At 46.4% G+C, this 26,468-nt stretch overlaps 21 non-coding genes across 21 annotated transcripts; all 21 read left to right on the top strand.

Annotated features, from left to right (window-relative positions):
* The first annotated feature begins 1,542 nt into the window (after nucleotides 1-1,542).
* On the top strand, nucleotides 1,543-1,616 carry trnat-agu (transfer RNA threonine (anticodon AGU)). Its single transcript has one exon. It is a non-coding gene; the product is annotated as a tRNA-Thr (tRNA).
* Nucleotides 1,617-2,294: 678 nt separating this feature from the next.
* On the top strand, nucleotides 2,295-2,366 carry trnah-gug (transfer RNA histidin (anticodon GUG)). Its single transcript has one exon. It is a non-coding gene; the product is annotated as a tRNA-His (tRNA).
* A 157-nt stretch (nucleotides 2,367-2,523) lies between these two features.
* trnar-acg (transfer RNA arginine (anticodon ACG)) lies at nucleotides 2,524-2,596 on the top strand. Its single transcript has one exon. It is a non-coding gene; the product is annotated as a tRNA-Arg (tRNA).
* Nucleotides 2,597-5,023: 2,427 nt separating this feature from the next.
* Nucleotides 5,024-5,097, top strand: trnat-agu (transfer RNA threonine (anticodon AGU)). Its single transcript has one exon. It is a non-coding gene; the product is annotated as a tRNA-Thr (tRNA).
* A 678-nt stretch (nucleotides 5,098-5,775) lies between these two features.
* Nucleotides 5,776-5,847, top strand: trnah-gug (transfer RNA histidin (anticodon GUG)). Its single transcript has one exon. It is a non-coding gene; the product is annotated as a tRNA-His (tRNA).
* Nucleotides 5,848-8,504: 2,657 nt separating this feature from the next.
* Nucleotides 8,505-8,578, top strand: trnat-agu (transfer RNA threonine (anticodon AGU)). Its single transcript has one exon. It is a non-coding gene; the product is annotated as a tRNA-Thr (tRNA).
* Nucleotides 8,579-9,256: 678 nt separating this feature from the next.
* Nucleotides 9,257-9,328, top strand: trnah-gug (transfer RNA histidin (anticodon GUG)). The gene has a single exon. It is a non-coding gene; the product is annotated as a tRNA-His (tRNA).
* Nucleotides 9,329-9,485: 157 nt separating this feature from the next.
* trnar-acg (transfer RNA arginine (anticodon ACG)) lies at nucleotides 9,486-9,558 on the top strand. The gene has a single exon. It is a non-coding gene; the product is annotated as a tRNA-Arg (tRNA).
* A 2,427-nt stretch (nucleotides 9,559-11,985) lies between these two features.
* trnat-agu (transfer RNA threonine (anticodon AGU)) lies at nucleotides 11,986-12,059 on the top strand. The gene has a single exon. It is a non-coding gene; the product is annotated as a tRNA-Thr (tRNA).
* Nucleotides 12,060-12,737: 678 nt separating this feature from the next.
* trnah-gug (transfer RNA histidin (anticodon GUG)) lies at nucleotides 12,738-12,809 on the top strand. The gene has a single exon. It is a non-coding gene; the product is annotated as a tRNA-His (tRNA).
* Nucleotides 12,810-12,966: 157 nt separating this feature from the next.
* On the top strand, nucleotides 12,967-13,039 carry trnar-acg (transfer RNA arginine (anticodon ACG)). Its single transcript has one exon. It is a non-coding gene; the product is annotated as a tRNA-Arg (tRNA).
* Nucleotides 13,040-15,466: 2,427 nt separating this feature from the next.
* Nucleotides 15,467-15,540, top strand: trnat-agu (transfer RNA threonine (anticodon AGU)). Its single transcript has one exon. It is a non-coding gene; the product is annotated as a tRNA-Thr (tRNA).
* A 678-nt stretch (nucleotides 15,541-16,218) lies between these two features.
* trnah-gug (transfer RNA histidin (anticodon GUG)) lies at nucleotides 16,219-16,290 on the top strand. Its single transcript has one exon. It is a non-coding gene; the product is annotated as a tRNA-His (tRNA).
* Nucleotides 16,291-16,447: 157 nt separating this feature from the next.
* On the top strand, nucleotides 16,448-16,520 carry trnar-acg (transfer RNA arginine (anticodon ACG)). The gene has a single exon. It is a non-coding gene; the product is annotated as a tRNA-Arg (tRNA).
* A 2,427-nt stretch (nucleotides 16,521-18,947) lies between these two features.
* Nucleotides 18,948-19,021, top strand: trnat-agu (transfer RNA threonine (anticodon AGU)). The gene has a single exon. It is a non-coding gene; the product is annotated as a tRNA-Thr (tRNA).
* A 678-nt stretch (nucleotides 19,022-19,699) lies between these two features.
* Nucleotides 19,700-19,771, top strand: trnah-gug (transfer RNA histidin (anticodon GUG)). Its single transcript has one exon. It is a non-coding gene; the product is annotated as a tRNA-His (tRNA).
* A 157-nt stretch (nucleotides 19,772-19,928) lies between these two features.
* On the top strand, nucleotides 19,929-20,001 carry trnar-acg (transfer RNA arginine (anticodon ACG)). Its single transcript has one exon. It is a non-coding gene; the product is annotated as a tRNA-Arg (tRNA).
* A 2,427-nt stretch (nucleotides 20,002-22,428) lies between these two features.
* Nucleotides 22,429-22,502, top strand: trnat-agu (transfer RNA threonine (anticodon AGU)). The gene has a single exon. It is a non-coding gene; the product is annotated as a tRNA-Thr (tRNA).
* Nucleotides 22,503-23,180: 678 nt separating this feature from the next.
* On the top strand, nucleotides 23,181-23,252 carry trnah-gug (transfer RNA histidin (anticodon GUG)). Its single transcript has one exon. It is a non-coding gene; the product is annotated as a tRNA-His (tRNA).
* A 157-nt stretch (nucleotides 23,253-23,409) lies between these two features.
* On the top strand, nucleotides 23,410-23,482 carry trnar-acg (transfer RNA arginine (anticodon ACG)). Its single transcript has one exon. It is a non-coding gene; the product is annotated as a tRNA-Arg (tRNA).
* A 2,427-nt stretch (nucleotides 23,483-25,909) lies between these two features.
* On the top strand, nucleotides 25,910-25,983 carry trnat-agu (transfer RNA threonine (anticodon AGU)). Its single transcript has one exon. It is a non-coding gene; the product is annotated as a tRNA-Thr (tRNA).
* Nucleotides 25,984-26,468: the final 485 nt, after the last annotated feature.

Genomic DNA, 26,468 nt, shown 5'->3' with positions numbered 1-26,468 from the left:
AACTGGCTGATCAGTGGCGCAGACCTGACCTTCTATTCTTCATTGGGGACCCTTCCAGCTGCTGTTTTTCGGAGTTTAAAGTCCGAACGCCTGACTACAGTGGCACAAGTTTAGTCCACCAAGACATCTCGCTGAGGCTAGTTTCAAAACCTTTCTAACCGTGTTTGCGGATCTGACTTCTCGCTGTGTTGAAGAAAATCCAATAATTTCTTGAATGCTTCATATGTACTACAATGCTCCCTACGAAAGCAACACCCTTGTCAATTGGGCCAAAACTGCTTTGCCCAGAAAACAGACAATTTTATCAGGTACTCTCTGTCAGGACAAAACAGGCTCACAGGAAGGAGCCTGTTTAGCATCACCTGAACAGGGACTTGAACCCTGGACCCTCAGATTAAAAGTCTGATGCTCTACCAACTGAGCTATCCAGGCCCTCCTCCGGTGGGGAATATCACACAGCAGAAATCTTATGCCATACACATGGCGGGCTATTTGACCTCGCCATGGACGGAGATAAGGAAGCCCCAGTCCCGAAATTGGCACCTCGAAGACCGACTTAGGTCTGAAACTGCTCACATGGACAAGCTAAATACCTTCTGGACAAAGGATATTATGGTCATATGAGACAAAGGTTGAGCCGGTCGCCGGAGCATTACACTTTTGATGTGAGTGTCCAGGATTCAAGTCCCTGTTCAGGTGACCAGCGATAGGCTCTGGGTTTCATTTGCAAAGGCCTCCTTTTTGCCCTCAAAAGACAAGGGCAACAGGACTATCCCTTGTTACATTTGAAAGACTCAGCCCTGACCTGGACAAGCGGAAAACCCGTTCCACTGCTGAAATAGCAAAGACCAAAAGGTCCCAGGTTTCGGTACAGCGCTGTGTCCTTTTCGTCTCGACAGCGGAACTGAAAAGGCTCGTTCAGCTCCCCACACAACCGAAGTGTCTACCTCAGCTGATCCATGACATCAGCTGTCACAGACATTACCTTCATTCTGGGAACTCATTCTGATCCTGGATTACCATTGATTTACATGTGAACTCAAATCTTCAAATAAAAAAAGCCCTAATCACACACTTCATGTTAGAGGAGGTTACAGTCCGATCACCTGACTGCAGCTGTAAATGTCGGTTCCACCAAGTCACTGGATTCTGAGTCCAGAGCGCTAACCATTCCACCGTGGATCCTGCAAGCGCTTGTGTCTGACGTCGTTCGGTCCTGAAGTACACAGTGTGAGATTACACTGAGTCTTTCCTGATCTTTCCTGATCCCTTTTTAGGGGAAATTATGATAAAAGGTTCAAATCAGGTCGAAAGTCTGGGAACGTGATACACATGAGGGCTCGTCCGGGAATTGAACCACTCGCACCCTAAGTGAGAATCATACGACTAGAGCAACGAGCCCCGGACAATGAGACACGGTGCATTTCAAGCAAGACTGACACGATGAGACTTGTATTAATAAATTGCGTCCTCGTGGTTTTGACGCCGGTTGTTGTTTTTAAGGGCAAAGAGTAATTTAAGCGCAAATTCCCGTGCTTTGCGGGTGCTGTGGCTTAGTTGGTCAAAGCGCCTGTCTAGTAAACAGGAAATCCTGGGTTCAAATCCCAGCAGCGCCTTGCTGGTGTTTACGTGACTCCTTTGCAGCTAGTTTTGAAAGATTTCACACCGTGTTTTCAAATCAGAACTTTTCTTATGCTGAAGAAGCTCCCATCCTCTCTGAAGGCAATACCCTTGTCAATTTGTACACTACGGAATTTCTCACCTACCGACTGCTAGCATACTCATGGCAGGATATTTGATCTCGCCTTGTATTTAGAGGATGCAGACGGAGAACGAAGCCCCTGTCCTGAAATTGCCACCTCGAAGCTCCACTTACGTTTGAGGTGCCCACATGGACAAGCCAAATGCCTTCTGGACAAAAGTTCCAACATCTCCAAAAGCATGGGGAGCCCAGTGGGAAGAGGTGTTTCCATATTTTGAGGCCACAATTGGCGGTTGGGAATCAGAAATAAACAAAACAAGTGGATGGACAACAAAAAACATGAAACAGCTCCAAGACATTAACATCCTGTCGAAACATTCCGACATGAAAAACTTATAGGCTAAGTGTTGCAATGGATCATGTGAGTAGCTACGGGTGTGAGGATTCCAGGTTTGACTCCTGCCTATCTTGACACACCTTTGCAATTAACCTGAAACAAAATGTTTGGAAAATTTTACTTTGGGACTTCATTGTGCGTTTGACCAAAAATTTTGAAGATTGCAGACTGTACCATCACATGTGCTACGCAGCAGCTGTGATCGTATAGTGGTTAGTACTCTGCGTTGTGGCCGCAGCAACCCCGGTTCGAATCCGGGTCACGGCAACTGGCAATAGCTCCTTGGCACTTTCTTGTTATCTTGTCTGCAAAAAGTTCTCTTTTGATGTCTTGTTTGAAAACAGTTATCTTCTGACGTCATACGTTTGTTGGACAAACAGAGACAATCCACAATCGGCCTTGACGTACAGGTCCTACGCTTGTAGGGGTAGTGGCGCAATGGATAACGCGTCTGATTACGGATCAGAAGATTCTAGGTTCGACTCCTGGCTACCTCGATGGTCTTTTTCAACACTCAGTATCCACCAGCTAAGACCACCTGGTCACACATTGAGGCGTACAACTGGAAGGCTACCCCTGCGTAGGAGGGGCCTCAGTTCATCTGACCAGAAGTGCCTCTGACTTGTCCTGCACCCGTGTAGAAGACCAGTCCCCGCAACGGTGTATCATTCTTCCTGGTACGTTTAACTATTCAAATTGAGCTATCGTTTCCGAGACTTATTTGAAAGCATTCGAGACAGCAAACCTTTACAGACAAAACTTTCGGGTGGTCTTGTTCAAAAAGAGTTTGATTTCTACTGGCTGTATCAAATGGAAAAACAGTGTTAATCCACCACCTCATCTGACGATGCAGATCTGTGGTCTTCGGGGGGGTGGTGGCGCAATGGATAGCGCGTGTGACTGCGGATCTGAAGATTGTGGGTTCTTGACTGTCTCTTCATTTAACCTGAAACAATCCATTGCGCAGGTGCAACAAACCTCAGTAGAATGCAGACGGTTACACAGCCATCATCTTGTCGTGGTTAGTACTCTGCGTTGTGGCAGCAGCCACTCTGAGTCCCGGTAGTTTTTGGCGTATTCTGAAAATAGTTGCTTTTTTCTGAATGCTGTTGTTCAAAAAAAGAGTGACAACTCGATGAGCAATGTCAGTAGACATTGCGTGTGAATGCTGAAAAGCTGAAGCGAAACTCAAGCGCTTTGCAAAGGTACCAAAATCGAACATTGGAGAGAACACATAAGCTGCTGGGAAGCTGAAGTAGCTCAGTTGGGAGAGTGTTAGACTGAAGATCTCAAGGTCCGTGGTTCAATCCCAGTTTTCAGCACAATCCACATGCTCTTGATGACTTCAGATAATTTGAAAAGCCTTAGGTTCCGAAATGTTTAACTGGCTGATCAGTGGCGCAGACCTGACCTTCTATTCTTCATTGGGGACCCTTCCAGCTGCTGTTTTTCGGAGTTTAAAGTCCGAACGCCTGACTACAGTGGCACAAGTTTAGTCCACCAAGACATCTCGCTGAGGCTAGTTTCAAAACCTTTCTAACCGTGTTTGCGGATCTGACTTCTCGCTGTGTTGAAGAAAATCCAATAATTTCTTGAATGCTTCATATGTACTACAATGCTCCCTACGAAAGCAACACCCTTGTCAATTGGGCCAAAACTGCTTTGCCCAGAAAACAGACAATTTTATCAGGTACTCTCTGTCAGGACAAAACAGGCTCACAGGAAGGAGCCTGTTTAGCATCACCTGAACAGGGACTTGAACCCTGGACCCTCAGATTAAAAGTCTGATGCTCTACCAACTGAGCTATCCAGGCCCTCCTCCGGTGGGGAATATCACACAGCAGAAATCTTATGCCATACACATGGCGGGCTATTTGACCTCGCCATGGACGGAGATAAGGAAGCCCCAGTCCCGAAATTGGCACCTCGAAGACCGACTTAGGTCTGAAACTGCTCACATGGACAAGCTAAATACCTTCTGGACAAAGGATATTATGGTCATATGAGACAAAGGTTGAGCCGGTCGCCGGAGCATTACACTTTTGATGTGAGTGTCCAGGATTCAAGTCCCTGTTCAGGTGACCAGCGATAGGCTCTGGGTTTCATTTGCAAAGGCCTCCTTTTTGCCCTCAAAAGACAAGGGCAACAGGACTATCCCTTGTTACATTTGAAAGACTCAGCCCTGACCTGGACAAGCGGAAAACCCGTTCCACTGCTGAAATAGCAAAGACCAAAAGGTCCCAGGTTTCGGTACAGCGCTGTGTCCTTTTCGTCTCGACAGCGGAACTGAAAAGGCTCGTTCAGCTCCCCACACAACCGAAGTGTCTACCTCAGCTGATCCATGACATCAGCTGTCACAGACATTACCTTCATTCTGGGAACTCATTCTGATCCTGGATTACCATTGATTTACATGTGAACTCAAATCTTCAAATAAAAAAAGCCCTAATCACACACTTCATGTTAGAGGAGGTTACAGTCCGATCACCTGACTGCAGCTGTAAATGTCGGTTCCACCAAGTCACTGGATTCTGAGTCCAGAGCGCTAACCATTCCACCGTGGATCCTGCAAGCGCTTGTGTCTGACGTCGTTCGGTCCTGAAGTACACAGTGTGAGATTACACTGAGTCTTTCCTGATCTTTCCTGATCCCTTTTTAGGGGAAATTATGATAAAAGGTTCAAATCAGGTCGAAAGTCTGGGAACGTGATACACATGAGGGCTCGTCCGGGAATTGAACCACTCGCACCCTAAGTGAGAATCATACGACTAGAGCAACGAGCCCCGGACAATGAGACACGGTGCATTTCAAGCAAGACTGACACGATGAGACTTGTATTAATAAATTGCGTCCTCGTGGTTTTGACGCCGGTTGTTGTTTTTAAGGGCAAAGAGTAATTTAAGCGCAAATTCCCGTGCTTTGCGGGTGCTGTGGCTTAGTTGGTCAAAGCGCCTGTCTAGTAAACAGGAAATCCTGGGTTCAAATCCCAGCAGCGCCTTGCTGGTGTTTACGTGACTCCTTTGCAGCTAGTTTTGAAAGATTTCACACCGTGTTTTCAAATCAGAACTTTTCTTATGCTGAAGAAGCTCCCATCCTCTCTGAAGGCAATACCCTTGTCAATTTGTACACTACGGAATTTCTCACCTACCGACTGCTAGCATACTCATGGCAGGATATTTGATCTCGCCTTGTATTTAGAGGATGCAGACGGAGAACGAAGCCCCTGTCCTGAAATTGCCACCTCGAAGCTCCACTTACGTTTGAGGTGCCCACATGGACAAGCCAAATGCCTTCTGGACAAAAGTTCCAACATCTCCAAAAGCATGGGGAGCCCAGTGGGAAGAGGTGTTTCCATATTTTGAGGCCACAATTGGCGGTTGGGAATCAGAAATAAACAAAACAAGTGGATGGACAACAAAAAACATGAAACAGCTCCAAGACATTAACATCCTGTCGAAACATTCCGACATGAAAAACTTATAGGCTAAGTGTTGCAATGGATCATGTGAGTAGCTACGGGTGTGAGGATTCCAGGTTTGACTCCTGCCTATCTTGACACACCTTTGCAATTAACCTGAAACAAAATGTTTGGAAAATTTTACTTTGGGACTTCATTGTGCGTTTGACCAAAAATTTTGAAGATTGCAGACTGTACCATCACATGTGCTACGCAGCAGCTGTGATCGTATAGTGGTTAGTACTCTGCGTTGTGGCCGCAGCAACCCCGGTTCGAATCCGGGTCACGGCAACTGGCAATAGCTCCTTGGCACTTTCTTGTTATCTTGTCTGCAAAAAGTTCTCTTTTGATGTCTTGTTTGAAAACAGTTATCTTCTGACGTCATACGTTTGTTGGACAAACAGAGACAATCCACAATCGGCCTTGACGTACAGGTCCTACGCTTGTAGGGGTAGTGGCGCAATGGATAACGAGTCTGATTACGGATCAGAAGATTCTAGGTTCGACTCCTGGCTACCTCGATGGTCTTTTTCAACACTCAGTATCCACCAGCTAAGACCACCTGGTCACACATTGAGGCGTACAACTGGAAGGCTACCCCTGCGTAGGAGGGGCCTCAGTTCATCTGACCAGAAGTGCCTCTGACTTGTCCTGCACCCGTGTAGAAGACCAGTCCCCGCAACGGTGTATCATTCTTCCTGGTACGTTTAACTATTCAAATTGAGCTATCGTTTCCGAGACTTATTTGAAAGCATTCGAGACAGCAAACCTTTACAGACAAAACTTTCGGGTGGTCTTGTTCAAAAAGAGTTTGATTTCTACTGGCTGTATCAAATGGAAAAACAGTGTTAATCCACCACCTCATCTGACGATGCAGATCTGTGGTCTTCGGGGGGGTGGTGGCGCAATGGATAGCGCGTGTGACTGCGGATCTGAAGATTGTGGGTTCTTGACTGTCTCTTCATTTAACCTGAAACAATCCATTGCGCAGGTGCAACAAACCTCAGTAGAATGCAGACGGTTACACAGCCATCATCTTGTCGTGGTTAGTACTCTGCGTTGTGGCAGCAGCCACTCTGAGTCCCGGTAGTTTTTGGCGTATTCTGAAAATAGTTGCTTTTTTCTGAATGCTGTTGTTCAAAAAAAGAGTGACAACTCGATGAGCAATGTCAGTAGACATTGCGTGTGAATGCTGAAAAGCTGAAGCGAAACTCAAGCGCTTTGCAAAGGTACCAAAATCGAACATTGGAGAGAACACATAAGCTGCTGGGAAGCTGAAGTAGCTCAGTTGGGAGAGTGTTAGACTGAAGATCTCAAGGTCCGTGGTTCAATCCCAGTTTTCAGCACAATCCACATGCTCTTGATGACTTCAGATAATTTGAAAAGCCTTAGGTTCCGAAATGTTTAACTGGCTGATCAGTGGCGCAGACCTGACCTTCTATTCTTCATTGGGGACCCTTCCAGCTGCTGTTTTTCGGAGTTTAAAGTCCGAACGCCTGACTACAGTGGCACAAGTTTAGTCCACCAAGACATCTCGCTGAGGCTAGTTTCAAAACCTTTCTAACCGTGTTTGCGGATCTGACTTCTCGCTGTGTTGAAGAAAATCCAATAATTTCTTGAATGCTTCATATGTACTACAATGCTCCCTACGAAAGCAACACCCTTGTCAATTGGGCCAAAACTGCTTTGCCCAGAAAACAGACAATTTTATCAGGTACTCTCTGTCAGGACAAAACAGGCTCACAGGAAGGAGCCTGTTTAGCATCACCTGAACAGGGACTTGAACCCTGGACCCTCAGATTAAAAGTCTGATGCTCTACCAACTGAGCTATCCAGGCCCTCCTCCGGTGGGGAATATCACACAGCAGAAATCTTATGCCATACACATGGCGGGCTATTTGACCTCGCCATGGACGGAGATAAGGAAGCCCCAGTCCCGAAATTGGCACCTCGAAGACCGACTTAGGTCTGAAACTGCTCACATGGACAAGCTAAATACCTTCTGGACAAAGGATATTATGGTCATATGAGACAAAGGTTGAGCCGGTCGCCGGAGCATTACACTTTTGATGTGAGTGTCCAGGATTCAAGTCCCTGTTCAGGTGACCAGCGATAGGCTCTGGGTTTCATTTGCAAAGGCCTCCTTTTTGCCCTCAAAAGACAAGGGCAACAGGACTATCCCTTGTTACATTTGAAAGACTCAGCCCTGACCTGGACAAGCGGAAAACCCGTTCCACTGCTGAAATAGCAAAGACCAAAAGGTCCCAGGTTTCGGTACAGCGCTGTGTCCTTTTCGTCTCGACAGCGGAACTGAAAAGGCTCGTTCAGCTCCCCACACAACCGAAGTGTCTACCTCAGCTGATCCATGACATCAGCTGTCACAGACATTACCTTCATTCTGGGAACTCATTCTGATCCTGGATTACCATTGATTTACATGTGAACTCAAATCTTCAAATAAAAAAAGCCCTAATCACACACTTCATGTTAGAGGAGGTTACAGTCCGATCACCTGACTGCAGCTGTAAATGTCGGTTCCACCAAGTCACTGGATTCTGAGTCCAGAGCGCTAACCATTCCACCGTGGATCCTGCAAGCGCTTGTGTCTGACGTCGTTCGGTCCTGAAGTACACAGTGTGAGATTACACTGAGTCTTTCCTGATCTTTCCTGATCCCTTTTTAGGGGAAATTATGATAAAAGGTTCAAATCAGGTCGAAAGTCTGGGAACGTGATACACATGAGGGCTCGTCCGGGAATTGAACCACTCGCACCCTAAGTGAGAATCATACGACTAGAGCAACGAGCCCCGGACAATGAGACACGGTGCATTTCAAGCAAGACTGACACGATGAGACTTGTATTAATAAATTGCGTCCTCGTGGTTTTGACGCCGGTTGTTGTTTTTAAGGGCAAAGAGTAATTTAAGCGCAAATTCCCGTGCTTTGCGGGTGCTGTGGCTTAGTTGGTCAAAGCGCCTGTCTAGTAAACAGGAAATCCTGGGTTCAAATCCCAGCAGCGCCTTGCTGGTGTTTACGTGACTCCTTTGCAGCTAGTTTTGAAAGATTTCACACCGTGTTTTCAAATCAGAACTTTTCTTATGCTGAAGAAGCTCCCATCCTCTCTGAAGGCAATACCCTTGTCAATTTGTACACTACGGAATTTCTCACCTACCGACTGCTAGCATACTCATGGCAGGATATTTGATCTCGCCTTGTATTTAGAGGATGCAGACGGAGAACGAAGCCCCTGTCCTGAAATTGCCACCTCGAAGCTCCACTTACGTTTGAGGTGCCCACATGGACAAGCCAAATGCCTTCTGGACAAAAGTTCCAACATCTCCAAAAGCATGGGGAGCCCAGTGGGAAGAGGTGTTTCCATATTTTGAGGCCACAATTGGCGGTTGGGAATCAGAAATAAACAAAACAAGTGGATGGACAACAAAAAACATGAAACAGCTCCAAGACATTAACATCCTGTCGAAACATTCCGACATGAAAAACTTATAGGCTAAGTGTTGCAATGGATCATGTGAGTAGCTACGGGTGTGAGGATTCCAGGTTTGACTCCTGCCTATCTTGACACACCTTTGCAATTAACCTGAAACAAAATGTTTGGAAAATTTTACTTTGGGACTTCATTGTGCGTTTGACCAAAAATTTTGAAGATTGCAGACTGTACCATCACATGTGCTACGCAGCAGCTGTGATCGTATAGTGGTTAGTACTCTGCGTTGTGGCCGCAGCAACCCCGGTTCGAATCCGGGTCACGGCAACTGGCAATAGCTCCTTGGCACTTTCTTGTTATCTTGTCTGCAAAAAGTTCTCTTTTGATGTCTTGTTTGAAAACAGTTATCTTCTGACGTCATACGTTTGTTGGACAAACAGAGACAATCCACAATCGGCCTTGACGTACAGGTCCTACGCTTGTAGGGGTAGTGGCGCAATGGATAACGCGTCTGACTACGGATCAGAAGATTCTAGGTTCGACTCCTGGCTACCTCGATGGTCTTTTTCAACACTCAGTATCCACCAGCTAAGACCACCTGGTCACACATTGAGGCGTACAACTGGAAGGCTACCCCTGCGTAGGAGGGGCCTCAGTTCATCTGACCAGAAGTGCCTCTGACTTGTCCTGCACCCGTGTAGAAGACCAGTCCCCGCAACGGTGTATCATTCTTCCTGGTACGTTTAACTATTCAAATTGAGCTATCGTTTCCGAGACTTATTTGAAAGCATTCGAGACAGCAAACCTTTACAGACAAAACTTTCGGGTGGTCTTGTTCAAAAAGAGTTTGATTTCTACTGGCTGTATCAAATGGAAAAACAGTGTTAATCCACCACCTCATCTGACGATGCAGATCTGTGGTCTTCGGGGGGGTGGTGGCGCAATGGATAACGCGTGTGACTGCTGATCTGAAGATTGTGGGTTCTTGACTGTCTCTTCATTTAACCTGAAACAATCCATTGCGCAGGTGCAACAAACCTCAGTAGAATGCAGACGGTTACACAGCCATCATCTTGTCGTGGTTAGTACTCTGCGTTGTGGCAGCAGCCACTCTGAGTCCCGGTAGTTTTTGGCGTATTCTGAAAATAGTTGCTTTTTTCTGAATGCTGTTGTTCAAAAAAAGAGTGACAACTCGATGAGCAATGTCAGTAGACATTGCGTGTGAATGCTGAAAAGCTGAAGCGAAACTCAAGCGCTTTGCAAAGGTACCAAAATCGAACATTGGAGAGAACACATAAGCTGCTGGGAAGCTGAAGTAGCTCAGTTGGGAGAGTGTTAGACTGAAGATCTCAAGGTCCGTGGTTCAATCCCAGTTTTCATCACAATCCACATGCTCTTGATGACTTCAGATAATTTGAAAAGCCTTAGGTTCCGAAATGTTTAACTGGCTGATCAGTGGCGCAGACCTGACCTTCTATTCTTCATTGGGGACCCTTCCAGCTGCTGTTTTTCGGAGTTTAAAGTCCGAACGCCTGACTACAGTGGCACAAGTTTAGTCCACCAAGACATCTCGCTGAGGCTAGTTTCAAAACCTTTCTAACCGTGTTTGCGGATCTGACTTCTCGCTGTGTTGAAGAAAATCCAATAATTTCTTGAATGCTTCATATGTACTACAATGCTCCCTACGAAAGCAACACCCTTGTCAATTGGGCCAAAACTGCTTTGCCCAGAAAACAGACAATTTTATCAGGTACTCTCTGTCAGGACAAAACAGGCTCACAGGAAGGAGCCTGTTTAGCATCACCTGAACAGGGACTTGAACCCTGGACCCTCAGATTAAAAGTCTGATGCTCTACCAACTGAGCTATCCAGGCCCTCCTCCGGTGGGGAATATCACACAGCAGAAATCTTATGCCATACACATGGCGGGCTATTTGACCTCGCCATGGACGGAGATAAGGAAGCCCCAGTCCCGAAATTGGCACCTCGAAGACCGACTTAGGTCTGAAACTGCTCACATGGACAAGCTAAATACCTTCTGGACAAAGGATATTATGGTCATATGAGACAAAGGTTGAGCCGGTCGCCGGAGCATTACACTTTTGATGTGAGTGTCCAGGATTCAAGTCCCTGTTCAGGTGACCAGCGATAGGCTCTGGGTTTCATTTGCAAAGGCCTCCTTTTTGCCCTCAAAAGACAAGGGCAACAGGACTATCCCTTGTTACATTTGAAAGACTCAGCCCTGACCTGGACAAGCGGAAAACCCGTTCCACTGCTGAAATAGCAAAGACCAAAAGGTCCCAGGTTTCGGTACAGCGCTGTGTCCTTTTCGTCTCGACAGCGGAACTGAAAAGGCTCGTTCAGCTCCCCACACAACCGAAGTGTCTACCTCAGCTGATCCATGACATCAGCTGTCACAGACATTACCTTCATTCTGGGAACTCATTCTGATCCTGGATTACCATTGATTTACATGTGAACTCAAATCTTCAAATAAAAAAAGCCCTAATCACACACTTCATGTTAGAGGAGGTTACAGTCCGATCACCTGACTGCAGCTGTAAATGTCGGTTCCACCAAGTCACTGGATTCTGAGTCCAGAGCGCTAACCATTCCACCGTGGATCCTGCAAGCGCTTGTGTCTGACGTCGTTCGGTCCTGAAGTACACAGTGTGAGATTACACTGAGTCTTTCCTGATCTTTCCTGATCCCTTTTTAGGGGAAATTATGATAAAAGGTTCAAATCAGGTCGAAAGTCTGGGAACGTGATACACATGAGGGCTCGTCCGGGAATTGAACCACTCGCACCCTAAGTGAGAATCATACGACTAGAGCAACGAGCCCCGGACAATGAGACACGGTGCATTTCAAGCAAGACTGACACGATGAGACTTGTATTAATAAATTGCGTCCTCGTGGTTTTGACGCCGGTTGTTGTTTTTAAGGGCAAAGAGTAATTTAAGCGCAAATTCCCGTGCTTTGCGGGTGCTGTGGCTTAGTTGGTCAAAGCGCCTGTCTAGTAAACAGGAAATCCTGGGTTCAAATCCCAGCAGCGCCTTGCTGGTGTTTACGTGACTCCTTTGCAGCTAGTTTTGAAAGATTTCACACCGTGTTTTCAAATCAGAACTTTTCTTATGCTGAAGAAGCTCCCATCCTCTCTGAAGGCAATACCCTTGTCAATTTGTACACTACGGAATTTCTCACCTACCGACTGCTAGCATACTCATGGCAGGATATTTGATCTCGCCTTGTATTTAGAGGATGCAGACGGAGAACGAAGCCCCTGTCCTGAAATTGCCACCTCGAAGCTCCACTTACGTTTGAGGTGCCCACATGGACAAGCCAAATGCCTTCTGGACAAAAGTTCCAACATCTCCAAAAGCATGGGGAGCCCAGTGGGAAGAGGTGTTTCCATATTTTGAGGCCACAATTGGCGGTTGGGAATCAGAAATAAACAAAACAAGTGGATGGACAACAAAAAACATGAAACAGCTCCAAGACATTAACATCCTGTCGAAACATTCCGACATGAAAAACTTATAGGCTAAGTGTTGCAATGGATCATGTGAGTAGCTACGGGTGTGAGGATTCCAGGTTTGACTCCTGCCTATCTTGACACACCTTTGCAATTAACCTGAAACAAAATGTTTGGAAAATTTTACTTTGGGACTTCATTGTGCGTTTGACCAAAAATTTTGAAGATTGCAGACTGTACCATCACATGTGCTCCGCAGCAGCTGTGATCGTATAGTGGTTAGTACTCTGCGTTGTGGCCGCAGCAACCCCGGTTCGAATCCGGGTCACGGCAACTGGCAATAGCTTCTTGGCACTTTCTTGTTATCTTGTCTGCAAAAAGTTCTCTTTTGATGTCTTGTTTGAAAACAGTTATCTTCTGACGTCATACGTTTGTTGGACAAACAGAGACAATCCACAATCGGCCTTGACGTACAGGTCCTACGCTTGTAGGGGTAGTGGCGCAATGGATAACGCGTCTGACTACGGATCAGAAGATTCTAGGTTCGACTCCTGGCTACCTCGATGGTCTTTTTCAACACTCAGTATCCACCAGCTAAGACCACCTGGTCACACATTGAGGCGTACAACTGGAAGGCTACCCCTGCGTAGGAGGGGCCTCAGTTCATCTGACCAGAAGTGCCTCTGACTTGTCCTGCACCCGTGTAGAAGACCAGTCCCCGCAACGGTGTATCATTCTTCCTGGTACGTTTAACTATTCAAATTGAGCTATCGTTTCCGAGACTTATTTGAAAGCATTCGAGACAGCAAACCTTTACAGACAAAACTTTCGGGTGGTCTTGTTCAAAAAGAGTTTGATTTCTACTGGCTGTATCAAATGGAAAAACAGTGTTAATCCACCACCTCATCTGACGATGCAGATCTGTGGTCTTCGGGGGGGTGGTGGCGCAATGGATAACGCGTGTGACTGCTGATCTGAAGATTGTGGGTTCTTGACTGTCTCTTCATTTAACCTGAAACAATCCATTGCGCAGGTGCAACAAACCTCAGTAGAATGCAGACGGTTACACAGCCATCATCTTGTCGTGGTTAGTACTCTGCGTTGTGGCAGCAGCCACTCTGAGTCCCGGTAGTTTTTGGCGTATTCTGAAAATAGTTGCTTTTTTCTGAATGCTGTTGTTCAAAAAAAGAGTGACAACTCGATGAGCAATGTCAGTAGACATTGCGTGTGAATGCTGAAAAGCTGAAGCGAAACTCAAGCGCTTTGCAAAGGTACCAAAATCGAACATTGGAGAGAACACATAAGCTGCTGGGAAGCTGAAGTAGCTCAGTTGGGAGAGTGTTAGACTGAAGATCTCAAGGTCCGTGGTTCAATCCCAGTTTTCAGCACAATCCACATGCTCTTGATGACTTCAGATAATTTGAAAAGCCTTAGGTTCCGAAATGTTTAACTGGCTGATCAGTGGCGCAGACCTGACCTTCTATTCTTCATTGGGGACCCTTCCAGCTGCTGTTTTTCGGAGTTTAAAGTCCGAACGCCTGACTACAGTGGCACAAGTTTAGTCCACCAAGACATCTCGCTGAGGCTAGTTTCAAAACCTTTCTAACCGTGTTTGCGGATCTGACTTCTCGCTGTGTTGAAGAAAATCCAATAATTTCTTGAATGCTTCATATGTACTACAATGCTCCCTACGAAAGCAACACCCTTGTCAATTGGGCCAAAACTGCTTTGCCCAGAAAACAGACAATTTTATCAGGTACTCTCTGTCAGGACAAAACAGGCTCACAGGAAGGAGCCTGTTTAGCATCACCTGAACAGGGACTTGAACCCTGGACCCTCAGATTAAAAGTCTGATGCTCTACCAACTGAGCTATCCAGGCCCTCCTCCGGTGGGGAATATCACACAGCAGAAATCTTATGCCATACACATGGCGGGCTATTTGACCTCGCCATGGACGGAGATAAGGAAGCCCCAGTCCCGAAATTGGCACCTCGAAGACCGACTTAGGTCTGAAACTGCTCACATGGACAAGCTAAATACCTTCTGGACAAAGGATATTATGGTCATATGAGACAAAGGTTGAGCCGGTCGCCGGAGCATTACACTTTTGATGTGAGTGTCCAGGATTCAAGTCCCTGTTCAGGTGACCAGCGATAGGCTCTGGGTTTCATTTGCAAAGGCCTCCTTTTTGCCCTCAAAAGACAAGGGCAACAGGACTATCCCTTGTTACATTTGAAAGACTCAGCCCTGACCTGGACAAGCGGAAAACCCGTTCCACTGCTGAAATAGCAAAGACCAAAAGGTCCCAGGTTTCGGTACAGCGCTGTGTCCTTTTCGTCTCGACAGCGGAACTGAAAAGGCTCGTTCAGCTCCCCACACAACCGAAGTGTCTACCTCAGCTGATCCATGACATCAGCTGTCACAGACATTACCTTCATTCTGGGAACTCATTCTGATCCTGGATTACCATTGATTTACATGTGAACTCAAATCTTCAAATAAAAAAAGCCCTAATCACACACTTCATGTTAGAGGAGGTTACAGTCCGATCACCTGACTGCAGCTGTAAATGTCGGTTCCACCAAGTCACTGGATTCTGAGTCCAGAGCGCTAACCATTCCACCGTGGATCCTGCAAGCGCTTGTGTCTGACGTCGTTCGGTCCTGAAGTACACAGTGTGAGATTACACTGAGTCTTTCCTGATCTTTCCTGATCCCTTTTTAGGGGAAATTATGATAAAAGGTTCAAATCAGGTCGAAAGTCTGGGAACGTGATACACATGAGGGCTCGTCCGGGAATTGAACCACTCGCACCCTAAGTGAGAATCATACGACTAGAGCAACGAGCCCCGGACAATGAGACACGGTGCATTTCAAGCAAGACTGACACGATGAGACTTGTATTAATAAATTGCGTCCTCGTGGTTTTGACGCCGGTTGTTGTTTTTAAGGGCAAAGAGTAATTTAAGCGCAAATTCCCGTGCTTTGCGGGTGCTGTGGCTTAGTTGGTCAAAGCGCCTGTCTAGTAAACAGGAAATCCTGGGTTCAAATCCCAGCAGCGCCTTGCTGGTGTTTACGTGACTCCTTTGCAGCTAGTTTTGAAAGATTTCACACCGTGTTTTCAAATCAGAACTTTTCTTATGCTGAAGAAGCTCCCATCCTCTCTGAAGGCAATACCCTTGTCAATTTGTACACTACGGAATTTCTCACCTACCGACTGCTAGCATACTCATGGCAGGATATTTGATCTCGCCTTGTATTTAGAGGATGCAGACGGAGAACGAAGCCCCTGTCCTGAAATTGCCACCTCGAAGCTCCACTTACGTTTGAGGTGCCCACATGGACAAGCCAAATGCCTTCTGGACAAAAGTTCCAACATCTCCAAAAGCATGGGGAGCCCAGTGGGAAGAGGTGTTTCCATATTTTGAGGCCACAATTGGCGGTTGGGAATCAGAAATAAACAAAACAAGTGGATGGACAACAAAAAACATGAAACAGCTCCAAGACATTAACATCCTGTCGAAACATTCCGACATGAAAAACTTATAGGCTAAGTGTTGCAATGGATCATGTGAGTAGCTACGGGTGTGAGGATTCCAGGTTTGACTCCTGCCTATCTTGACACACCTTTGCAATTAACCTGAAACAAAATGTTTGGAAAATTTTACTTTGGGACTTCATTGTGCGTTTGACCAAAAATTTTGAAGATTGCAGACTGTACCATCACATGTGCTCCGCAGCAGCTGTGATCGTATAGTGGTTAGTACTCTGCGTTGTGGCCGCAGCAACCCCGGTTCGAATCCGGGTCACGGCAACTGGCAATAGCTTCTTGGCACTTTCTTGTTATCTTGTCTGCAAAAAGTTCTCTTTTGATGTCTTGTTTGAAAACAGTTATCTTCTGACGTCATACGTTTGTTGGACAAACAGAGACAATCCACAATCGGCCTTGACGTACAGGTCCTACGCTTGTAGGGGTAGTGGCGCAATGGATAACGCGTCTGACTACGGATCAGAAGATTCTAGGTTCGACTCCTGGCTACCTCGATGGTCTTTTTCAACACTCAGTATCCACCAGCTAAGACCACCTGGTCACACATTGAGGCGTACAACTGGAAGGCTACCCCTGCGTAGGAGGGGCCTCAGTTCATCTGACCAGAAGTGCCTCTGACTTGTCCTGCACCCGTGTAGAAGACCAGTCCCCGCAACGGTGTATCATTCTTCCTGGTACGTTTAACTATTCAAATTGAGCTATCGTTTCCGAGACTTATTTGAAAGCATTCGAGACAGCAAACCTTTACAGACAAAACTTTCGGGTGGTCTTGTTCAAAAAGAGTTTGATTTCTACTGGCTGTATCAAATGGAAAAACAGTGTTAATCCACCACCTCATCTGACGATGCAGATCTGTGGTCTTCGGGGGGGTGGTGGCGCAATGGATAACGCGTGTGACTGCTGATCTGAAGATTGTGGGTTCTTGACTGTCTCTTCATTTAACCTGAAACAATCCATTGCGCAGGTGCAACAAACCTCAGTAGAATGCAGACGGTTACACAGCCATCATCTTGTCGTGGTTAGTACTCTGCGTTGTGGCAGCAGCCACTCTGAGTCCCGGTAGTTTTTGGCGTATTCTGAAAATAGTTGCTTTTTTCTGAATGCTGTTGTTCAAAAAAAGAGTGACAACTCGATGAGCAATGTCAGTAGACATTGCGTGTGAATGCTGAAAAGCTGAAGCGAAACTCAAGCGCTTTGCAAAGGTACCAAAATCGAACATTGGAGAGAACACATAAGCTGCTGGGAAGCTGAAGTAGCTCAGTTGGGAGAGTGTTAGACTGAAGATCTCAAGGTCCGTGGTTCAATCCCAGTTTTCAGCACAATCCACATGCTCTTGATGACTTCAGATAATTTGAAAAGCCTTAGGTTCCGAAATGTTTAACTGGCTGATCAGTGGCGCAGACCTGACCTTCTATTCTTCATTGGGGACCCTTCCAGCTGCTGTTTTTCGGAGTTTAAAGTCCGAACGCCTGACTACAGTGGCACAAGTTTAGTCCACCAAGACATCTCGCTGAGGCTAGTTTCAAAACCTTTCTAACCGTGTTTGCGGATCTGACTTCTCGCTGTGTTGAAGAAAATCCAATAATTTCTTGAATGCTTCATATGTACTACAATGCTCCCTACGAAAGCAACACCCTTGTCAATTGGGCCAAAACTGCTTTGCCCAGAAAACAGACAATTTTATCAGGTACTCTCTGTCAGGACAAAACAGGCTCACAGGAAGGAGCCTGTTTAGCATCACCTGAACAGGGACTTGAACCCTGGACCCTCAGATTAAAAGTCTGATGCTCTACCAACTGAGCTATCCAGGCCCTCCTCCGGTGGGGAATATCACACAGCAGAAATCTTATGCCATACACATGGCGGGCTATTTGACCTCGCCATGGACGGAGATAAGGAAGCCCCAGTCCCGAAATTGGCACCTCGAAGACCGACTTAGGTCTGAAACTGCTCACATGGACAAGCTAAATACCTTCTGGACAAAGGATATTATGGTCATATGAGACAAAGGTTGAGCCGGTCGCCGGAGCATTACACTTTTGATGTGAGTGTCCAGGATTCAAGTCCCTGTTCAGGTGACCAGCGATAGGCTCTGGGTTTCATTTGCAAAGGCCTCCTTTTTGCCCTCAAAAGACAAGGGCAACAGGACTATCCCTTGTTACATTTGAAAGACTCAGCCCTGACCTGGACAAGCGGAAAACCCGTTCCACTGCTGAAATAGCAAAGACCAAAAGGTCCCAGGTTTCGGTACAGCGCTGTGTCCTTTTCGTCTCGACAGCGGAACTGAAAAGGCTCGTTCAGCTCCCCACACAACCGAAGTGTCTACCTCAGCTGATCCATGACATCAGCTGTCACAGACATTACCTTCATTCTGGGAACTCATTCTGATCCTGGATTACCATTGATTTACATGTGAACTCAAATCTTCAAATAAAAAAAGCCCTAATCACACACTTCATGTTAGAGGAGGTTACAGTCCGATCACCTGACTGCAGCTGTAAATGTCGGTTCCACCAAGTCACTGGATTCTGAGTCCAGAGCGCTAACCATTCCACCGTGGATCCTGCAAGCGCTTGTGTCTGACGTCGTTCGGTCCTGAAGTACACAGTGTGAGATTACACTGAGTCTTTCCTGATCTTTCCTGATCCCTTTTTAGGGGAAATTATGATAAAAGGTTCAAATCAGGTCGAAAGTCTGGGAACGTGATACACATGAGGGCTCGTCCGGGAATTGAACCACTCGCACCCTAAGTGAGAATCATACGACTAGAGCAACGAGCCCCGGACAATGAGACACGGTGCATTTCAAGCAAGACTGACACGATGAGACTTGTATTAATAAATTGCGTCCTCGTGGTTTTGACGCCGGTTGTTGTTTTTAAGGGCAAAGAGTAATTTAAGCGCAAATTCCCGTGCTTTGCGGGTGCTGTGGCTTAGTTGGTCAAAGCGCCTGTCTAGTAAACAGGAAATCCTGGGTTCAAATCCCAGCAGCGCCTTGCTGGTGTTTACGTGACTCCTTTGCAGCTAGTTTTGAAAGATTTCACACCGTGTTTTCAAATCAGAACTTTTCTTATGCTGAAGAAGCTCCCATCCTCTCTGAAGGCAATACCCTTGTCAATTTGTACACTACGGAATTTCTCACCTACCGACTGCTAGCATACTCATGGCAGGATATTTGATCTCGCCTTGTATTTAGAGGATGCAGACGGAGAACGAAGCCCCTGTCCTGAAATTGCCACCTCGAAGCTCCACTTACGTTTGAGGTGCCCACATGGACAAGCCAAATGCCTTCTGGACAAAAGTTCCAACATCTCCAAAAGCATGGGGAGCCCAGTGGGAAGAGGTGTTTCCATATTTTGAGGCCACAATTGGCGGTTGGGAATCAGAAATAAACAAAACAAGTGGATGGACAACAAAAAACATGAAACAGCTCCAAGACATTAACATCCTGTCGAAACATTCCGACATGAAAAACTTATAGGCTAAGTGTTGCAATGGATCATGTGAGTAGCTACGGGTGTGAGGATTCCAGGTTTGACTCCTGCCTATCTTGACACACCTTTGCAATTAACCTGAAACAAAATGTTTGGAAAATTTTACTTTGGGACTTCATTGTGCGTTTGACCAAAAATTTTGAAGATTGCAGACTGTACCATCACATGTGCTCCGCAGCAGCTGTGATCGTATAGTGGTTAGTACTCTGCGTTGTGGCCGCAGCAACCCCGGTTCGAATCCGGGTCACGGCAACTGGCAATAGCTTCTTGGCACTTTCTTGTTATCTTGTCTGCAAAAAGTTCTCTTTTGATGTCTTGTTTGAAAACAGTTATCTTCTGACGTCATACGTTTGTTGGACAAACAGAGACAATCCACAATCGGCCTTGACGTACAGGTCCTACGCTTGTAGGGGTAGTGGCGCAATGGATAACGCGTCTGACTACGGATCAGAAGATTCTAGGTTCGACTCCTGGCTACCTCGATGGTCTTTTTCAACACTCAGTATCCACCAGCTAAGACCACCTGGTCACACATTGAGGCGTACAACTGGAAGGCTACCCCTGCGTAGGAGGGGCCTCAGTTCATCTGACCAGAAGTGCCTCTGACTTGTCCTGCACCCGTGTAGAAGACCAGTCCCCGCAACGGTGTATCATTCTTCCTGGTACGTTTAACTATTCAAATTGAGCTATCGTTTCCGAGACTTATTTGAAAGCATTCGAGACAGCAAACCTTTACAGACAAAACTTTCGGGTGGTCTTGTTCAAAAAGAGTTTGATTTCTACTGGCTGTATCAAATGGAAAAACAGTGTTAATCCACCACCTCATCTGACGATGCAGATCTGTGGTCTTCGGGGGGGTGGTGGCGCAATGGATAACGCGTGTGACTGCTGATCTGAAGATTGTGGGTTCTTGACTGTCTCTTCATTTAACCTGAAACAATCCATTGCGCAGGTGCAACAAACCTCAGTAGAATGCAGACGGTTACACAGCCATCATCTTGTCGTGGTTAGTACTCTGCGTTGTGGCAGCAGCCACTCTGAGTCCCGGTAGTTTTTGGCGTATTCTGAAAATAGTTGCTTTTTTCTGAATGCTGTTGTTCAAAAAAAGAGTGACAACTCGATGAGCAATGTCAGTAGACATTGCGTGTGAATGCTGAAAAGCTGAAGCGAAACTCAAGCGCTTTGCAAAGGTACCAAAATCGAACATTGGAGAGAACACATAAGCTGCTGGGAAGCTGAAGTAGCTCAGTTGGGAGAGTGTTAGACTGAAGATCTCAAGGTCCGTGGTTCAATCCCAGTTTTCATCACAATCCACATGCTCTTGATGACTTCAGATAATTTGAAAAGCCTTAGGTTCCGAAATGTTTAACTGGCTGATCAGTGGCGCAGACCTGACCTTCTATTCTTCATTGGGGACCCTTCCAGCTGCTGTTTTTCGGAGTTTAAAGTCCGAACGCCTGACTACAGTGGCACAAGTTTAGTCCACCAAGACATCTCGCTGAGGCTAGTTTCAAAACCTTTCTAACCGTGTTTGCGGATCTGACTTCTCGCTGTGTTGAAGAAAATCCAATAATTTCTTGAATGCTTCATATGTACTACAATGCTCCCTACGAAAGCAACACCCTTGTCAATTGGGCCAAAACTGCTTTGCCCAGAAAACAGACAATTTTATCAGGTACTCTCTGTCAGGACAAAACAGGCTCACAGGAAGGAGCCTGTTTAGCATCACCTGAACAGGGACTTGAACCCTGGACCCTCAGATTAAAAGTCTGATGCTCTACCAACTGAGCTATCCAGGCCCTCCTCCGGTGGGGAATATCACACAGCAGAAATCTTATGCCATACACATGGCGGGCTATTTGACCTCGCCATGGACGGAGATAAGGAAGCCCCAGTCCCGAAATTGGCACCTCGAAGACCGACTTAGGTCTGAAACTGCTCACATGGACAAGCTAAATACCTTCTGGACAAAGGATATTATGGTCATATGAGACAAAGGTTGAGCCGGTCGCCGGAGCATTACACTTTTGATGTGAGTGTCCAGGATTCAAGTCCCTGTTCAGGTGACCAGCGATAGGCTCTGGGTTTCATTTGCAAAGGCCTCCTTTTTGCCCTCAAAAGACAAGGGCAACAGGACTATCCCTTGTTACATTTGAAAGACTCAGCCCTGACCTGGACAAGCGGAAAACCCGTTCCACTGCTGAAATAGCAAAGACCAAAAGGTCCCAGGTTTCGGTACAGCGCTGTGTCCTTTTCGTCTCGACAGCGGAACTGAAAAGGCTCGTTCAGCTCCCCACACAACCGAAGTGTCTACCTCAGCTGATCCATGACATCAGCTGTCACAGACATTACCTTCATTCTGGGAACTCATTCTGATCCTGGATTACCATTGATTTACATGTGAACTCAAATCTTCAAATAAAAAAAGCCCTAATCACACACTTCATGTTAGAGGAGGTTACAGTCCGATCACCTGACTGCAGCTGTAAATGTCGGTTCCACCAAGTCACTGGATTCTGAGTCCAGAGCGCTAACCATTCCACCGTGGATCCTGCAAGCGCTTGTGTCTGACGTCGTTCGGTCCTGAAGTACACAGTGTGAGATTACACTGAGTCTTTCCTGATCTTTCCTGATCCCTTTTTAGGGGAAATTATGATAAAAGGTTCAAATCAGGTCGAAAGTCTGGGAACGTGATACACATGAGGGCTCGTCCGGGAATTGAACCACTCGCACCCTAAGTGAGAATCATACGACTAGAGCAACGAGCCCCGGACAATGAGACACGGTGCATTTCAAGCAAGACTGACACGATGAGACTTGTATTAATAAATTGCGTCCTCGTGGTTTTGACGCCGGTTGTTGTTTTTAAGGGCAAAGAGTAATTTAAGCGCAAATTCCCGTGCTTTGCGGGTGCTGTGGCTTAGTTGGTCAAAGCGCCTGTCTAGTAAACAGGAAATCCTGGGTTCAAATCCCAGCAGCGCCTTGCTGGTGTTTACGTGACTCCTTTGCAGCTAGTTTTGAAAGATTTCACACCGTGTTTTCAAATCAGAACTTTTCTTATGCTGAAGAAGCTCCCATCCTCTCTGAAGGCAATACCCTTGTCAATTTGTACACTACGGAATTTCTCACCTACCGACTGCTAGCATACTCATGGCAGGATATTTGATCTCGCCTTGTATTTAGAGGATGCAGACGGAGAACGAAGCCCCTGTCCTGAAATTGCCACCTCGAAGCTCCACTTACGTTTGAGGTGCCCACATGGACAAGCCAAATGCCTTCTGGACAAAAGTTCCAACATCTCCAAAAGCATGGGGAGCCCAGTGGGAAGAGGTGTTTCCATATTTTGAGGCCACAATTGGCGGTTGGGAATCAGAAATAAACAAAACAAGTGGATGGACAACAAAAAACATGAAACAGCTCCAAGACATTAACATCCTGTCGAAACATTCCGACATGAAAAACTTATAGGCTAAGTGTTGCAATGGATCATGTGAGTAGCTACGGGTGTGAGGATTCCAGGTTTGACTCCTGCCTATCTTGACACACCTTTGCAATTAACCTGAAACAAAATGTTTGGAAAATTTTACTTTGGGACTTCATTGTGCGTTTGACCAAAAATTTTGAAGATTGCAGACTGTACCATCACATGTGCTCCGCAGCAGCTGTGATCGTATAGTGGTTAGTACTCTGCGTTGTGGCCGCAGCAACCCCGGTTCGAATCCGGGTCACGGCAACTGGCAATAGCTTCTTGGCACTTTCTTGTTATCTTGTCTGCAAAAAGTTCTCTTTTGATGTCTTGTTTGAAAACAGTTATCTTCTGACGTCATACGTTTGTTGGACAAACAGAGACAATCCACAATCGGCCTTGACGTACAGGTCCTACGCTTGTAGGGGTAGTGGCGCAATGGATAACGCGTCTGACTACGGATCAGAAGATTCTAGGTTCGACTCCTGGCTACCTCGATGGTCTTTTTCAACACTCAGTATCCACCAGCTAAGACCACCTGGTCACACATTGAGGCGTACAACTGGAAGGCTACCCCTGCGTAGGAGGGGCCTCAGTTCATCTGACCAGAAGTGCCTCTGACTTGTCCTGCACCCGTGTAGAAGACCAGTCCCCGCAACGGTGTATCATTCTTCCTGGTACGTTTAACTATTCAAATTGAGCTATCGTTTCCGAGACTTATTTGAAAGCATTCGAGACAGCAAACCTTTACAGACAAAACTTTCGGGTGGTCTTGTTCAAAAAGAGTTTGATTTCTACTGGCTGTATCAAATGGAAAAACAGTGTTAATCCACCACCTCATCTGACGATGCAGATCTGTGGTCTTCGGGGGGGTGGTGGCGCAATGGATAACGCGTGTGACTGCTGATCTGAAGATTGTGGGTTCTTGACTGTCTCTTCATTTAACCTGAAACAATCCATTGCGCAGGTGCAACAAACCTCAGTAGAATGCAGACGGTTACACAGCCATCATCTTGTCGTGGTTAGTACTCTGCGTTGTGGCAGCAGCCACTCTGAGTCCCGGTAGTTTTTGGCGTATTCTGAAAATAGTTGCTTTTTTCTGAATGCTGTTGTTCAAAAAAAGAGTGACAACTCGATGAGCAATGTCAGTAGACATTGCGTGTGAATGCTGAAAAGCTGAAGCGAAACTCAAGCGCTTTGCAAAGGTACCAAAATCGAACATTGGAGAGAACACATAAGCTGCTGGGAAGCTGAAGTAGCTCAGTTGGGAGAGTGTTAGACTGAAGATCTCAAGGTCCGTGGTTCAATCCCAGTTTTCAGCACAATCCACATGCTCTTGATGACTTCAGATAATTTGAAAAGCCTTAGGTTCCGAAATGTTTAACTGGCTGATCAGTGGCGCAGACCTGACCTTCTATTCTTCATTGGGGACCCTTCCAGCTGCTGTTTTTCGGAGTTTAAAGTCCGAACGCCTGACTACAGTGGCACAAGTTTAGTCCACCAAGACATCTCGCTGAGGCTAGTTTCAAAACCTTTCTAACCGTGTTTGCGGATCTGACTTCTCGCTGTGTTGAAGAAAATCCAATAATTTCTTGAATGCTTCATATGTACTACAATGCTCCCTACGAAAGCAACACCCTTGTCAATTGGGCCAAAACTGCTTTGCCCAGAAAACAGACAATTTTATCAGGTACTCTCTGTCAGGACAAAACAGGCTCACAGGAAGGAGCCTGTTTAGCATCACCTGAACAGGGACTTGAACCCTGGACCCTCAGATTAAAAGTCTGATGCTCTACCAACTGAGCTATCCAGGCCCTCCTCCGGTGGGGAATATCACACAGCAGAAATCTTATGCCATACACATGGCGGGCTATTTGACCTCGCCATGGACGGAGATAAGGAAGCCCCAGTCCCGAAATTGGCACCTCGAAGACCGACTTAGGTCTGAAACTGCTCACATGGACAAGCTAAATACCTTCTGGACAAAGGATATTATGGTCATATGAGACAAAGGTTGAGCCGGTCGCCGGAGCATTACACTTTTGATGTGAGTGTCCAGGATTCAAGTCCCTGTTCAGGTGACCAGCGATAGGCTCTGGGTTTCATTTGCAAAGGCCTCCTTTTTGCCCTCAAAAGACAAGGGCAACAGGACTATCCCTTGTTACATTTGAAAGACTCAGCCCTGACCTGGACAAGCGGAAAACCCGTTCCACTGCTGAAATAGCAAAGACCAAAAGGTCCCAGGTTTCGGTACAGCGCTGTGTCCTTTTCGTCTCGACAGCGGAACTGAAAAGGCTCGTTCAGCTCCCCACACAACCGAAGTGTCTACCTCAGCTGATCCATGACATCAGCTGTCACAGACATTACCTTCATTCTGGGAACTCATTCTGATCCTGGATTACCATTGATTTACATGTGAACTCAAATCTTCAAATAAAAAAAGCCCTAATCACACACTTCATGTTAGAGGAGGTTACAGTCCGATCACCTGACTGCAGCTGTAAATGTCGGTTCCACCAAGTCACTGGATTCTGAGTCCAGAGCGCTAACCATTCCACCGTGGATCCTGCAAGCGCTTGTGTCTGACGTCGTTCGGTCCTGAAGTACACAGTGTGAGATTACACTGAGTCTTTCCTGATCTTTCCTGATCCCTTTTTAGGGGAAATTATGATAAAAGGTTCAAATCAGGTCGAAAGTCTGGGAACGTGATACACATGAGGGCTCGTCCGGGAATTGAACCACTCGCACCCTAAGTGAGAATCATACGACTAGAGCAACGAGCCCCGGACAATGAGACACGGTGCATTTCAAGCAAGACTGACACGATGAGACTTGTATTAATAAATTGCGTCCTCGTGGTTTTGATGCCGGTTGTTGTTTTTAAGGGCAAAGAGTAATTTAAGCGCAAATTCCCGTGCTTTGCGGGTGCTGTGGCTTAGTTGGTCAAAGCGCCTGTCTAGTAAACAGGAAATCCTGGGTTCAAATCCCAGCAGCGCCTTGCTGGTGTTTACGTGACTCCTTTGCAGCTAGTTTTGAAAGATTTCACACCGTGTTTTCAAATCAGAACTTTTCTTATGCTGAAGAAGCTCCCATCCTCTCTGAAGGCAATACCCTTGTCAATTTGTACACTACGGAATTTCTCACCTACCGACTGCTAGCATACTCATGGCAGGATATTTGATCTCGCCTTGTATTTAGAGGATGCAGACGGAGAACGAAGCCCCTGTCCTGAAATTGCCACCTCGAAGCTCCACTTACGTTTGAGGTGCCCACATGGACAAGCCAAATGCCTTCTGGACAAAAGTTCCAACATCTCCAAAAGCATGGGGAGCCCAGTGGGAAGAGGTGTTTCCATATTTTGAGGCCACAATTGGCGGTTGGGAATCAGAAATAAACAAAACAAGTGGATGGACAACAAAAAACATGAAACAGCTCCAAGACATTAACATCCTGTCGAAACATTCCGACATGAAAAACTTATAG

Source organism: Dunckerocampus dactyliophorus, chromosome 4, assembly GCF_027744805.1.
Source record: "Dunckerocampus dactyliophorus isolate RoL2022-P2 chromosome 4, RoL_Ddac_1.1, whole genome shotgun sequence".
Lineage (NCBI taxonomy): Eukaryota > Metazoa > Chordata > Actinopteri > Syngnathiformes > Syngnathidae > Dunckerocampus > Dunckerocampus dactyliophorus.
Note: the sequence above shows the minus strand (reverse complement) of the source record. Positions and strands in the feature narration are given on the sequence as shown.